Source organism: Agrilus planipennis, unplaced genomic scaffold (genome assembly GCF_000699045.2).
Source record: "Agrilus planipennis isolate EAB-ADULT unplaced genomic scaffold, Apla_2.0 scaffold27, whole genome shotgun sequence".
NCBI lineage: Eukaryota > Metazoa > Arthropoda > Insecta > Coleoptera > Buprestidae > Agrilus > Agrilus planipennis.
Window position 1 is genome coordinate 102,149 of NW_020439094.1, and position 13,638 is coordinate 115,786.

General features: G+C 35.8%; 1 protein-coding gene across 2 annotated transcripts in view; it reads left to right on the forward strand.

Moving 5' to 3' along the window:
* The window catches only part of LOC108735383 (prolactin-releasing peptide receptor-like), a 120,511-nt gene that overhangs the window by 12,297 nt on the left and 94,576 nt on the right, over nt 1–13,638 (forward strand). The window contains exon 1 of one of the 2 annotated variants that reach the window (XM_018467320.1): nt 471–766. The exons of the other annotated variant lie outside the window; for it this stretch is intronic. The gene's annotated coding sequence lies outside the window, so the exon portion shown is untranslated. Of the gene's footprint in view, nt 1–470; nt 767–13,638 lie in introns of those variants that run through there. 2 annotated transcript variants of the gene reach the window in all.

A 13,638-nucleotide genomic window follows, 5' to 3' on the forward strand; every position in this document is an offset into this window, starting at 1 on the left:
ATACACCTTTAACAACCTTTTTCGAATTTCTAAATTAACCGTTCGCGAGCATAGAAGTGACTTCTTTTTATTAAAGGCGACACGACCCTGCGCTATCCTCTGCTTTATATCCCTACTACTCCTTCCATCCTCACTTATCTGACTTCCTAGGTATCTAAAATCAGCCACTTCTTCTAATTTTTCGTCTTCTATCTTTATATTCGCTCTTTCCCTACTTTTTCTTCCCTTGCATAGGATCTGCCTAAAAAAAATGCGTATTAGTCTAGGTATATGTGTTTGCACAAGGGATTGCGAATTATGGAGATTAAATTGTAGAATTAAAATTATCTTATCTTCGTGACTTAAACGATAGATTTAATGCAAATCTGTGTATGATATTTTGAGCTAGCAACTCCATTTCTAAAATTAAGGTTGGATCGTGAAAACTAATATAATTGAATGTGCTAACAAGGTGAATACAATAATTTACCTTGGAAAGAATTGCTAACGTAAATAAGCATAAAATATTCAGCTGCACGGAATGATATATGTATGTCTCCTTAATAAGTTTAGTGAAACTTTTGCATACGACGGTGCGTGTGCTAAGTGAAATGAATTTTTCACATAATATGTGCAGGTGTGTGTGAAGTTATACAACTTACAACTAAGTTAGTGGACCTTAGTGCAGCTTTTCTGGGTGAATTAATTGTGCTTTAAGTAATTGGGATAGATGAAAAATATAATGGTTACTTATCTTCAGGCTTTTATTATTGATTTTGAATAGTAGGTAAGTGATGATTGTGGCATTTTGGAGAGAATAATATAAAAAAATGATATCATGGCAAATTTAAACCACCATCTTTGCAATAATGATTATAAGCATTCTGCAATTCTTCATGACAGTTAACAATCTCGTCTAAGGGCGTTCGTCTGTAAACTGGACAACTCTTTATAAAAAAGCTGTTTAGGCATTTTTTTGCTTATAGATTTATTTAATAGGGAATCACTATCCATCTATTAATTCACGACAGATGAACCAAAAGTATTTCCATTACTTTAGAAAATGTAGAGCATTTTTTGAAAAATCGATACAGAGGACTGTTGCCTATGCCAGGGAACTGTGCATTTAAATAAAAATTACTATTCCAGTAGGAAAATTAAATCTTTTTCGTTTTAATTAAACTTTGGAGTAATTAAACAATAAAGAAACAAAAAAGCCAAGTTTTTTTTAATAATCTTCTATTTATATTCAAATTTTAACTCAATTTTAGTATGTAATTAGTAACAATTAAAATCGTATAAAATAATTAGAAGTGGTCTGTATTGTAGCATCGTGCTACAGATGGCGTTCACTGTGCCGTTTGTAGTATTTTCTGAAACGCACAATTAAAATCGTATTCATTGAAAGAACGTTTAATTATTTTGAATCTCACACTAAAATACTGGTATGCAAGGGAAGAAAAAGTAGGGAAAGAACGAATATAACGATAGGAGACGAAAAATTAGAAGAAGTGGCCGATTTTAGGTATCTAGGAAGTCAGATATGTCAGGACGGAAGAAGTAGTAGGGATATAAAGCAGAGGATAGCGCAAGGTCCTGTCGCCTTTAATAAAAAGAAGTCACTTCTATGCTCGCAAACGGTTAATTTAGAAATTCGAAAAAGGTTGTTAAAGGTGTATGTTTGGAGCGCGACGTTGTACGGGGCCGAAATATGAACAGCAGGCGTGGCGGAAAAGAAAAGGTTAGAATCCTTCGAAATGTGGTGTTATAGGCGAATGATGAGGATAACGTGGATAGAAAAGGTTATAAATGCAGAGGTATTAGAAAGAACAGGAGAACACAGGACTCTATGGAAGTCAATAAAAAATAGACGAGATAGGTTGGTAGGCATGAAGGTCTAGTCAGAGACATATTAGAGGCAGAAGCAGGAGTTAGAAGAGGTATAGGTAGACCTAGGTTAGATTACTGTTCGCAAATAGTTAAGGATGTGGGTTGTTCTAGTTTTAGGAAAATGCGAAGTTTAGCTCAGGATAGGAAAGAGTGGTGGTACGTGTCCAACCAGTCTTAGAACTGTTGACCTTATGAAGATGATGACTATAGAATTAGTCTCATTATAATGAATTATAATTTAGTTATTACTTAAATATAGTATGAATAAGTAAATATAGTAGAACCAAGTCTTATTGTTTTTCAGAAAGATCTACAGATGTTTGTATAATATTCTATTCCTTTTTAAATAATATTTGGATCAAGGAGCTTCTGTACCATTTGGTACATTGTACCGTCTGCCACATCGTCTTGGCATCTAAATGTTCGTCTTTTATTATCGCAGTGCTGTAGGAATGTGATACGGATTTCGCCATTTCCTTCATCAATCTTGTTAATAACGCTCACATATCTATATTTCATATTTCTGCCAAACAGTTTGATGAGGATATAATCACCAGTATTAAATTGTTTTTACTGTAGCAGAATTATGTCCAACTTCATTCTCACATTCTTAATCAGTGAAAACGTCTTCCAAAATAAGTTTTGGCCTGTCTTCATAAATAACTTTTTTCGATATTAAAGTGTAGACAGCAATCATTATTACAAAAGTAGCTTAGGGTTTTCTTCATTATCTGAGTAGATTTTGACTTTATACCCAAATGATTATAGAATTTTCCAGTGACTTGATGCACATTGAGCTTTAGTTACGTCTAATTCGATTTCAGCACTTATTTCTTTAATCACATCATCTAGTATAATGCTTAAACTTGTAGCCACACTCTGTCGTATGAGATGAGAGATGTGACTAGCAAGTTGTGGTTCTGAGAAGAACCGATTTATAAAAGCGTTGAACACATTGCTGTGCCTAGGATGAGAGGTAGCACTGGTGCAGCATCCGATGGTTGATACCTTGCGGTATTCAGGAGTTGATACTGTTGCAGTATCTAATAATAGCGAGCCTGGTGTTAGATTAATTTATTCGAATATTTACAGGGTATTTATACAAATTTATTTACATGGTTTAAATGGCAAAGAACATTTCAGCACTTTACATTTGTATATATATTTGCCGTTGACCTAGTTAGCCGCAGTGTGTCGCGACCTAATTAAGTCAGCACAAATGTAGAGGCTTAATTGATACACAACAATAAATGTTTTCTTGTTATACCGAGTGTTCCCATAAACTAATTACAAGACATCTCTGTTCAATGGCCTCTACAATTTCTCCAGATTTTCGACATCGCTTTCAGTAGCAACCACGGGATATGCAGTATGCAAATAGCTCCAGCGCCGTCTGGAGCGTCGCAAGGCATTAAAAATTGCATTTAGATGAGCTCATATGATAGCTGGAGAATGAGAAAAATTCATAGAGATTGTGCAATAAAATTTAACTGTATCTTCCGAATATACTACAACCGTGTCTGGTCTTATCTGTATGCGTGACTCGCCAAAATGGAAACCCTGAATTTCTTGTCCGTATTCAGTGGAATAATTTTCAAGAAGTCCATATGAATTAGAGCATCTTTTTCCGTCAGCGTGCTTTTAAGTTTCTTCATTACACCGAGCTGGTATACAATATTTCTTTCGTGGCGAAAAAACGTCTCTAATTCTTCTTGCAATTCTTTAATAAGATGGCGCGGTTACAAATTAAAAGGTTTCTTAATGATGACTGTAATGTTTATTCAACGAGTCTTTTTCGATTTTGGGTCTATGGAATCTAGTTTTTAGGCTATACATTTTTATAAAAGATTTCGAATTCTTTGTAAGCAGGAATCTTATTAACACACTTCTGAATTCTCTAGACAAACACTTCTCATTAAAGCGATCACAACAGAGCTCTTGAAGCAATTTCTGATGACTATTATAATTTTCCATTAAATAAAGCCAATAATCTCATGTCTATATTTGCGTGGTTAATTTCAAAACAAGTGTCACGCATATCGACTTTGGGCATGACTATCCAAATATGTCGGAGTCTACAAAAAGTTTGATAACTTAGTTTAAAATTCCTGTCCTGTTGAGGAGTAGGGGACTGTTTAATTTGATTTCATTGAAAGATAGCACAAAATGTAATTGAACCATGTTATTTTGAAGTCATAAGGTCGCCAGTCTTAAGACTGGTTGGACATGCACCTCCACTCTTTCATTTTCTGAGCTAGATTTCCCTAAAGCTAGAACAACCCACATCCTTAACTATTTGCGAACACTAATCTAATCTAGGTCTATATCTACCCCTCCTAACATCCGTTTCTGTTTCTAATATGTCTCTGACTAGACTTTCATGCTTAAGAAGGTGTCCTACCAACCTATCTCGCTTATATCTTATTGACTTCCATAGAGTCCTCTGTTCTCCTATTCTTTCTAATTTCTCTTCATTTTTAACCTTCTCTATCCACGGTATCCTCATCATTCGCCTGTAACACCACATTTCAAATGTTGCACTTTTCCCTATTGCCCTTATTGATGACATCCCCCGAGGTAATCCCCGCCCGTACATCCGAATAGGGGACTAGCTTATGTGCGGAGTGCTTTACCCCAAAGGACGTCATCAGTTAATTTGTCTAGTTGTACGTTTTACTCGGGACCATAATGTGGTGGTTTTCCGTTGCCAGGGTGCCATACTGATCCTCGTGATCTCTGCCACTTTGAGCACTGAAAGAGCTGCTGTCCTCTTTCAGAGACTTGTCTTAGCCTGGTTTCTTTTCAACCCCCCCCCCCTTGAACCTATGGCCCGCCACCCTAAATTATCGAAGTGGATCCTAGTATACAGAAGGACACAGAAAATATTTATCTATTATAACGTTTCTAAGGTATCGATATAATACATGAGAAGAAATACAAATAATCCTTACCCGAGCACAGTTGGCTGTCAGGCTGCGACGTGAGTTTCACTCACAGACGCTAGTGCATCACTAAATAAAATGGCGTCCGGGCGGTAATGGCAGCAACCGTGCGAATTTTTGGAATGTCTGCATTTCGTTACACACAGGAATAGCGTTGTTTAATCTTTAGACTATGTGGCGCATATTTTGAAATACAGATAGGGAGACTGTTCACAAAATATGAGGACAAACGGTTACTAATTTTTTTAATACTTATATAAAATAAACAGGTCTCATTAACAATGAAATGATATTATTTGAATAATCTAGCAACACGATTGATTCCAATAGTTATTGTCTTTATTATGGATTGATTAGGTTATATTTTAAACTTATCTACGAAAAATGTAGATATATATATGATCTGTAATATTTTTGTACAATATTGGCCTGAGACAATGAGTTGTAGAGAAACGCCTCTAAAACAAACAGAAAAACGGAATGGAAAAGTTGTTGAACACGGCGACGTTTTTAATTTAGATGTAATAATAATTAGTAGCTAAAGATAAAATTACTTAGTTTCAAAATTTTGAGATGAAAATACTGTATTCCAAGAGCTGCCTAAAGTTTTGTGCTGGAAATTATTGACTGCCGACTTGATTAAATTATCTTTAATAAAGATGGAGNAAAAAAAAAAATTTCGCAGACCTGTGTAATTGATGTTGTATTGCTGAAGTATATTGTAAATAGTTAACGGCTACTAGGGGTTGTCTGTTAACATAAACACCCTGAGTCGCACTTAATCTAATCTAACAAACAGTACAAGAAAAAAAAAAGAAAGCAAATATTATGCTGAAGCTGGTTGCAGGCTCTATTTAATGCCAGGGTCGGAATTAAACTTACCTGTACTTTCAACTATGCTTTTCTCGAAAACGGTGAAATTTGGACATACAAACATATCCTCCCTGTATATGAAAATTGTTTTCTGTACGAAACAGATCCAAACAAGACGCTTCGTTCTCAGGTAGTTATTCATCCATATAAGAGTCTTTGAATTGGAGTCAGCAGCAGCTTAAGCAGATATTTCATTTACAAATTTGATAGTCGTTAGAATTTCTTCAACCTAACAAAATTGAAAACTACCATCTCATCCTATATCTCTAAAGTGAGTTTGAAAAAAGACCAACACGAACTTTCGACCTCTTCTTAAATTTTGTTTATGTGAGTCCTATTGTTTTTTACCTTCGAATTTAAAACAATTACTATTGGATTATTTTCACAACCTTACAACCTTACAATTATCTTTTCCATTAGCACTGCCGGCATCACCTCATAAATTACGTAATGCTTGTCCTTTCATAATAATTTCTACTAGAAATCATAAATAAACTATACAATTTTAGAACCTCCGAATTGTTAAGGATTTTGAATACTTTTGATTATTAAGGAAATAATTGTGTAATCTATATGTACGTAATTTAATATAGGTAAAAAAATTTTTGATGTTGGTAAATAGGATCATCATCATCATCATCATAAGGACATCGGTCCTAAGACTGGTTGGACACGTACCTCCACTCTTTCCACAGCCCACATCCTTAACTATTTGCGAAGAGTAATCTAATCTAGGTCTACATCTACCCCTCCTAACTCCTGTTTCTGCCTCTAATATGTCTCTGACTAGACTTTCATGCCTGAAAAGGTGTCCTACCAACCTATCTCGCTTATATCTTATTGACTTCCATAGAGTCCTCTGTTCTCCTATTCTTTCTAATTTCTCTTCATTTTTAACCTTCTCTATCCACGGTATCCTCATCATTCGCCTGTAACACCACATTTCAAATGTTGCACTTTTCCCTATTGCCCTTATTGATGACATCCCCCGAGGTAATCCCCGCCCGTACATCCGAATAGGGGACTAGCTTATGTGCGGAGTGCTTTACCCCAAAGGACGTCATCAGTTAATTTGTCTAGTTGTACGTTTTACTCGGGACCATAATGTGGTGGTTTTCCGTTGCCAGGGTGCCATACTGATCCTCGTGATCTCTGCCACTTTGAGCACTGAAAGAGCTGCTGTCCTCTTTCAGAGACTTGTCTTAGCCTGGTTTCTTTTCAACCCCCCCCCCCTTGAACCTATGGCCCGCCACCCTAAATTATCGAAGTGGATCCTAGTATACAGAAGGACACAGAAAATATTTATCTATTATAACGTTTCTAAGGTATCGATATAATACATGAGAAGAAATACAAATAATCCTTACCCGAGCACAGTTGGCTGTCAGGCTGCGACGTGAGTTTCACTCACAGACGCTAGTGCATCACTAAATAAAATGGCGTCCGGGCGGTAATGGCAGCAACCGTGCGAATTTTTGGAATGTCTGCATTTCGTTACACACAGGAATAGCGTTGTTTAATCTTTAGACTATGTGGCGCATATTTTGAAATACAGATAGGGAGACTGTTCACAAAATATGAGGACAAACGGTTACTAATTTTTTTAATACTTATATAAAATAAACAGGTCTCATTAACAATGAAATGATATTATTTGAATAATCTAGCAACACGATTGATTCCAATAGTTATTGTCTTTATTATGGATTGATTAGGTTATATTTTAAACTTATCTACGAAAAATGTAGATATATATATGATCTGTAATATTTTTGTACAATATTGGCCTGAGACAATGAGTTGTAGAGAAACGCCTCTAAAACAAACAGAAAAACGGAATGGAAAAGTTGTTGAACACGGCGACGTTTTTAATTTAGATGTAATAATAATTAGTAGCTAAAGATAAAATTACTTAGTTTCAAAATTTTGAGATGAAAATACTGTATTCCAAGAGCTGCCTAAAGTTTTGTGCTGGAAATTATTGACTGCCGACTTGATTAAATTATCTTTAATAAAGATGGAGGACTCCATCAAAATATTTGCATTAGGTACTGCCTTGGCCCGAAGAAAAATTTAAAAGAAAAACAAATAACCATCTTAACACAATTCGACGATTTACAAAAAAAAACAGTCTATCGTCAATTCATGGATGAGAGCTATGTACGAAGAAGAAGGTTCTAATTAGTGTTTATAGGCCCCTACGCGCTATCTAAACAGTAGAGTTAATTAGATATTGACGAACGATGTCAGTTGGCTATACGATAAGCAGTTGTAATTATTAACTTCCCGGTATACAGCGAAGTTATTGAGCAATGGGACACAAAACCATAAAAGAAATTGCCCTTAGAAAATTAAAATTTAAAAACTGGGCGTTGGCTCATAGGCACCCTAGACAACAATTTTCAGTCTCTCTCCAGTCTCTCAGAGTCTTTTCAGAGTCTTTCAGCGTCTCTCACAGTCTTTCGCAGTCTCTCAGTTATTGCCTAGGTGTTTTTATGGATATCTCACAGTCTCTGTATGAGAGACTCGAACGATAAAATTGTTAATTCAGAGATTGGAGTCTCTCACAGAGAGACTGAATGAATAGAACTGAAAAATTGAGAGACTCGAGTCTCTCGTAGAAAGACTGGGATCTCTGAAATATGTTGAATTTAGAAATTTTTAACCGTATATCGAGACATCACTTATTGATAGATTCGAGTCTCTTGTTCAGAGACTAGATACGAAATGAGAATCTCTCTATGAGCGATTCGAGTCTCTCGTTCAGAGACGCTAAACAGTTTTTTTGACAGTCTCTCTCAGCGACACCAGAGAGATATGATGAGAGACGGAGACTCGAGTCTCGCTTTCAGAGACTCTGAGAGACTCAACATTTTTATCTCGGGTATTGCTCAAATACGTAGATCTCACGAAATGTCGGGAAGATAATGATCTCCCCGCGCAGCATCCACAACGGATTCCTCGCTGTATAGGGACCTCTACAGTTCGAGCCATGTGCAAAGATCACGAGAAGGTGAAGAAATTGGTGATTCTCTTTTTTTTATGCTTTCGTGAAAAAAGGGAAATCTTCAAAAGACACTCAATCGTCCTTACGACTGGGTAGTGTCAGATTATCGAGGAAGGTGACCTCGGATCTACCGACTAAAACCCCTCTACCTCAGGACCTTCTAGGATCGCTCGAGGTCCTCTTCAGCAAATGTGATTCCCTGCTTCGAACACACCAGCGAGTGAAATAAGCAGCTCCCATAGAGTAGTGATAGAATTCTGGTAATGCACTTTTCCACCAAGAAAAAATCATTACATTATTAACTTAATGGTTGATTCCAAAGTAATATCAAACTTGTTCAGTCTTGGACATTTGTTTTCCCTCATATGCTAACCTGTAATGTGGAGACCTTTGCTTATAATCTTAATTAACCAGTGGAAGTTGAAAAGGTAACCTTAATCTTAACCTTTCTTGTAGAAATTAAATTATAAGGTAACATTTCATAGAGCTCATAACATTTAATATTTTTGGACATAATTTTATATCAAAATATAGCATCAGTTGATTTCAGTGAAGACTGGTATGAAGGTAGATCATAATCACCACCCATACTTTGATAATTATGATGTAGATTCCATCATCCATTCGTTTGTTTTGTACACCTAATCTTTGGGTGTCTAAAGATTATGCTGAGTTTGCCAAAAACATGAATTTTACCCTTATACAAAGTTCTCCAAGCTACAGACGCATACGTTAGGATAGATTTGATCAAACTTAAGTAGAGGGTGCTAACTGATAATATACTTGCATTCGTCTATACAAAAGCCCAAGACTTGTTTGGTTCCAAAATAATACTCATAATATGAATATCGAATTGTAATTTTTGGTCAAAAATAACCCCTAAATCTCTTATTGAATTGATTCTCTTTAAACAACTATTCAACAATTGATAATTATATTCAATATGAATTATGTTACATCTAGAACAGTTCAATAACGTTCCGTTTTGCTTGGATCATTTATCTTTTTTTTCTAGATCACTTTGTAATTTGGTGCAATCTTTAATACCATCTATTTTCAGTACAAAAGGCATCCATAAATAATATCTTTGCATATCTGACCATATCTTTCTACCGTTTAGATAATCATTAATCCAACTGAATAATGTATCCAGAATATTATATTTCCTCCTTCTCGTTATCAATAATTTATGATCGACAAAATCGTATGCCTTTGTAAAATGTGTGTATACTGCATCTACCTTCCTATCAGTTTCAATAGTTTCAGAAATAAATTTGGAGGATACTAGAAGATTCGTTTTTACAGACCTGCCCTTAACATATCCATGTTGAAATGAAGAAATGATCATATAGTTCAAGGCCAGACTGGGATATTTTGACTCGTGCTGCAGGAGAACTGAATGGCCCGGTGTCTTGGGCGAATGGGGGATTCGTAATTTTTTTTTCAAGGGTTTCTTAAGTAAATTAAATGCAAAAAAGTTTTTTGTGTAAAATAAATATATATTCGTTGACCTCATAATCTTCGGAAAACTTTTTCCCAACAGAATACGCATTTTGTAGCTAGTGAGCTAATGCTTTCTTCTGTTAAAGGACAATACTGTGCCCTTTGTCGCTTCTGGAAACGTAACTTCGAGCCTAAGATACTCTATTTCATTTGTTTGGCCTCAAAATTGTTTCTGTGAGTTCTTTTCTCCAATTGTTCGTTTCCATTTTTTTTCGGGGAAAACCAGTAATGCGGGTACAAAATGACTAAATGCTTTCATGCAGAAAATTAATGTTATGAGAAATTCCATTTCTGCTGCCGCTAAAGCTTCAATTTGCCGTTTGCCCTTCTTTGCATTAATTTCTGGCACTTTATTTTACATAAGGTGGAGGGGTGGTTTAGCAGATGTGCTTCACAGAGCATTTAATTTTTTCTATGAACATTTCAAATGATTAAAGAATGTGGATGTATTCTTTTAATTGAATCTCATAATTAGTAGTTCCTTCAGGAAGTTTTAAGGAGGAACGAAGCTAACCCATCCAGCAATTTACTGAAGAAATGAACCAAATTCTCTTTTGTAGCGAGTTGATAAGTTCCTTTAACTCTTTTTAAAAAAGAAATTGAGTTGCAATGCAGTAAATGAAAATTTTTGGTAGAGGAGAAATGTAAACTATGAGGTCAAATGCTGAAGTAATATTGGTGAAATCTGTGAACCTCCTGCTCCTCGTGTTTAATGTGACACCTATAAGGGAGAACATTTATCTTCAGTTCCTAACCTAGTAACGCATGACACTATTTGTCTTTATAAAATTGTAATATTCTATGCGTACAGGTATTATGCAGTTTGATCAGTATTCTGGAATATTTGAAAGGGGGAACTGTTGAGGGCATCTCGTGATATCACCACAACGTAGGGGGTGTAAGAAAAGGGCTAGAGAAATGAAAATGTTAGAAGCGTTCGAAATGTGGCATTACAGGCGAATGTTGAGAATACTGTCGATAGAGAAAGTTAAAAATGAAGAGGTATTAGAAAGAATAGGAAAAAAGAGGTTACTGTGGAAGTCGATGAGAAATAGACGAGCTAAGAGGAGTAGTGGTAGACCTAGATTAGATTATTTAGATTATTGTTCCCAAATAGTTAAAGATGTAAGATGTTCTAGTTTTAGAGAAATGCGAAGATTAGCTTAGGATAGAAAAAAGTGGCGGTGACTGTCTTAGAACTGACGGTTTTATGATGGTATATTCTATTTTTGTTAAAAAATGTATTTGAAAGTAATCAAATAAATTGATTCAGATTGTTTTCAATAATACCGCGTGCTGTACTGGGGGACTAAAGATACTGTTTTACCGCTACCCCACATTTTTTTTTATTATTGTAGCATCCCTTGCAGTATCTTCGTCTTTGCGAACCTTACAGTCTGGATGGAGAAAACATGGGCTCTCAGAGTTATACGACGTGTAGGTAGGTAATGGAATTTCTTGTTCATTTTTAAAGTTCAGTAAGTTTTAGACAAGTTACTTGTTTCTACCTCTCTACATATGTTTATAATGTGCCTAATAGTACTTCACTTGTCAATTTCTTGTAGCAATGGAGGCCTTTCGCAGCGCTATGTTGCAGTTAGACCTTTTACTAGAGTTATAATCTACAGCAGCTTAGCTGTACAAGTAGCTCCGCGACGTACATCCTCTAGCATACTGTGACAAGAAGATCGTCTGAACGTCTCGTTTATCACGTTATTTTAAGACGCCTACAGTACGTTCATTCTCATTAGCAATTATCTCTTCCTTTTTCAACATCCCCTTCATAACTTTTTTTAAGGGTTTCCAAGCTGTTCTTCGTATCTAATAGTACATATGTGTATNTCTATGTGTGCGGTACCCCGTCTTACCTCGCTGCCCCGTCATGCCCCCCCTTCCCCTACCTCTACCCCTCCCAACTCCCGTTTCTGCCTTTAATATGTCTCTGACTAGAGCTTCATGCCTGAGAAGGTGTCCTACCAACGTATCTCGCCCATTTCTTATTAATTTCCATATAGTCCTTTGTTCTCCTATTCTTTCTAATACCTCTTCATTTCTAATCTTCTGTATCCACGGCATCCTCACCATTCGCCGGTAACACCACATTTCTAACGCTTCTAACCTTTTCTTTTCCGCCGAGCCCACCGTCCATGTTTCGCACCCCTACAGCGCCCGTCTCCAAACATACACCTTTAACAATCTTTTCCGAATTTCTAAATTAATTGTTCGTGACTCGACCCTGCTTTATATCCCTATTACTCCTTGAATTGTCTTACTTCTAGATACCTATAATCAGCCACTTCTTCTAGTATTTCGTCTCCTATCTTTATATTCGCCTTTTCCCTACTTTTTATTCCCTTGCATACCAGTATTTTTGTTTTACTTTTATCTATTTTCATGCAATATTTTTTTGTCAATACCGCTTCCATTTTATTTAAAGCTATCTTGCTAGATGCTAATACTGCTATATCATCTTCAAATTCAAGCATACTAATCTTTAGCCCCTCTATATTTATTTCTTTATGTTGCTGTTCTAGCTCTTTAACTGCCTGTTGTTCTTTGTAGGAACTAATTATCACTCTTTTACCTCTGTAACTTATCTCTACATTAAACCCAAATTGATTTTCCCCTAATAGTTCTTCCGTCCTTTTTCCCATCCTCTTCTGTACAATTGTAGTTAACATTTTTGACGCATGGAAAGTTAAGCTAATTGTTCTAAAGGTGTCGCACCTATCCGCGTCTCTTTTTAGGTATGATTACTACCACTTTCCAATTATAATTCTCCGGGATTTTCCCCGTCTCGTAAATATAACTAACTAGCTTAAATAAATGCCTGGTACATAATTATTCTTTAAGTGTTTTAATGCTACATCGAACTCTTCTCTCAATATGGGGTGACCTACCTCATCTATCTCCACACTATCTTCATTCTCTAATATATCTCCTAACTCATGACCTGCGTATAGGTTGCCTATAGTAAGTATTCTTTTCACCTGTCTGCCTTTTCCTCATTTTCAACCAGAATGACCCCTACGTCGTTTTTTATATTATTATTACTGTACCCTACTTTTCTAAAATTCCTTTTAATGATATTGTTAGCCTCAACTTCTTACTTCTTACATACTTTCCGTAAAATCTCTTTTATACACTTCAGTCCTTTTCCGTCCATACTAAATACTTAATTTCTTTACCACTATTTATCCGGCCATTTTTCCTACCTTCCTCTAAATAAAGCATGTTTCTGTGATTTATTTTTCTCATTACTTATCCTAAATTTTGTTTTTTCCTGCTTTGGTCAGTAATTACAATCGTTACTTTTGTTTCTCGTCTTGCTATTACCGAGACGTCCTTTCTTTTCTCAAGTATTATGTTATCACATATTACTTTGTAATTCTTCTCAAAAAGTATCTTTTAGTTGTTCGGCGTACTTCAAGTTGTGTATTTTGA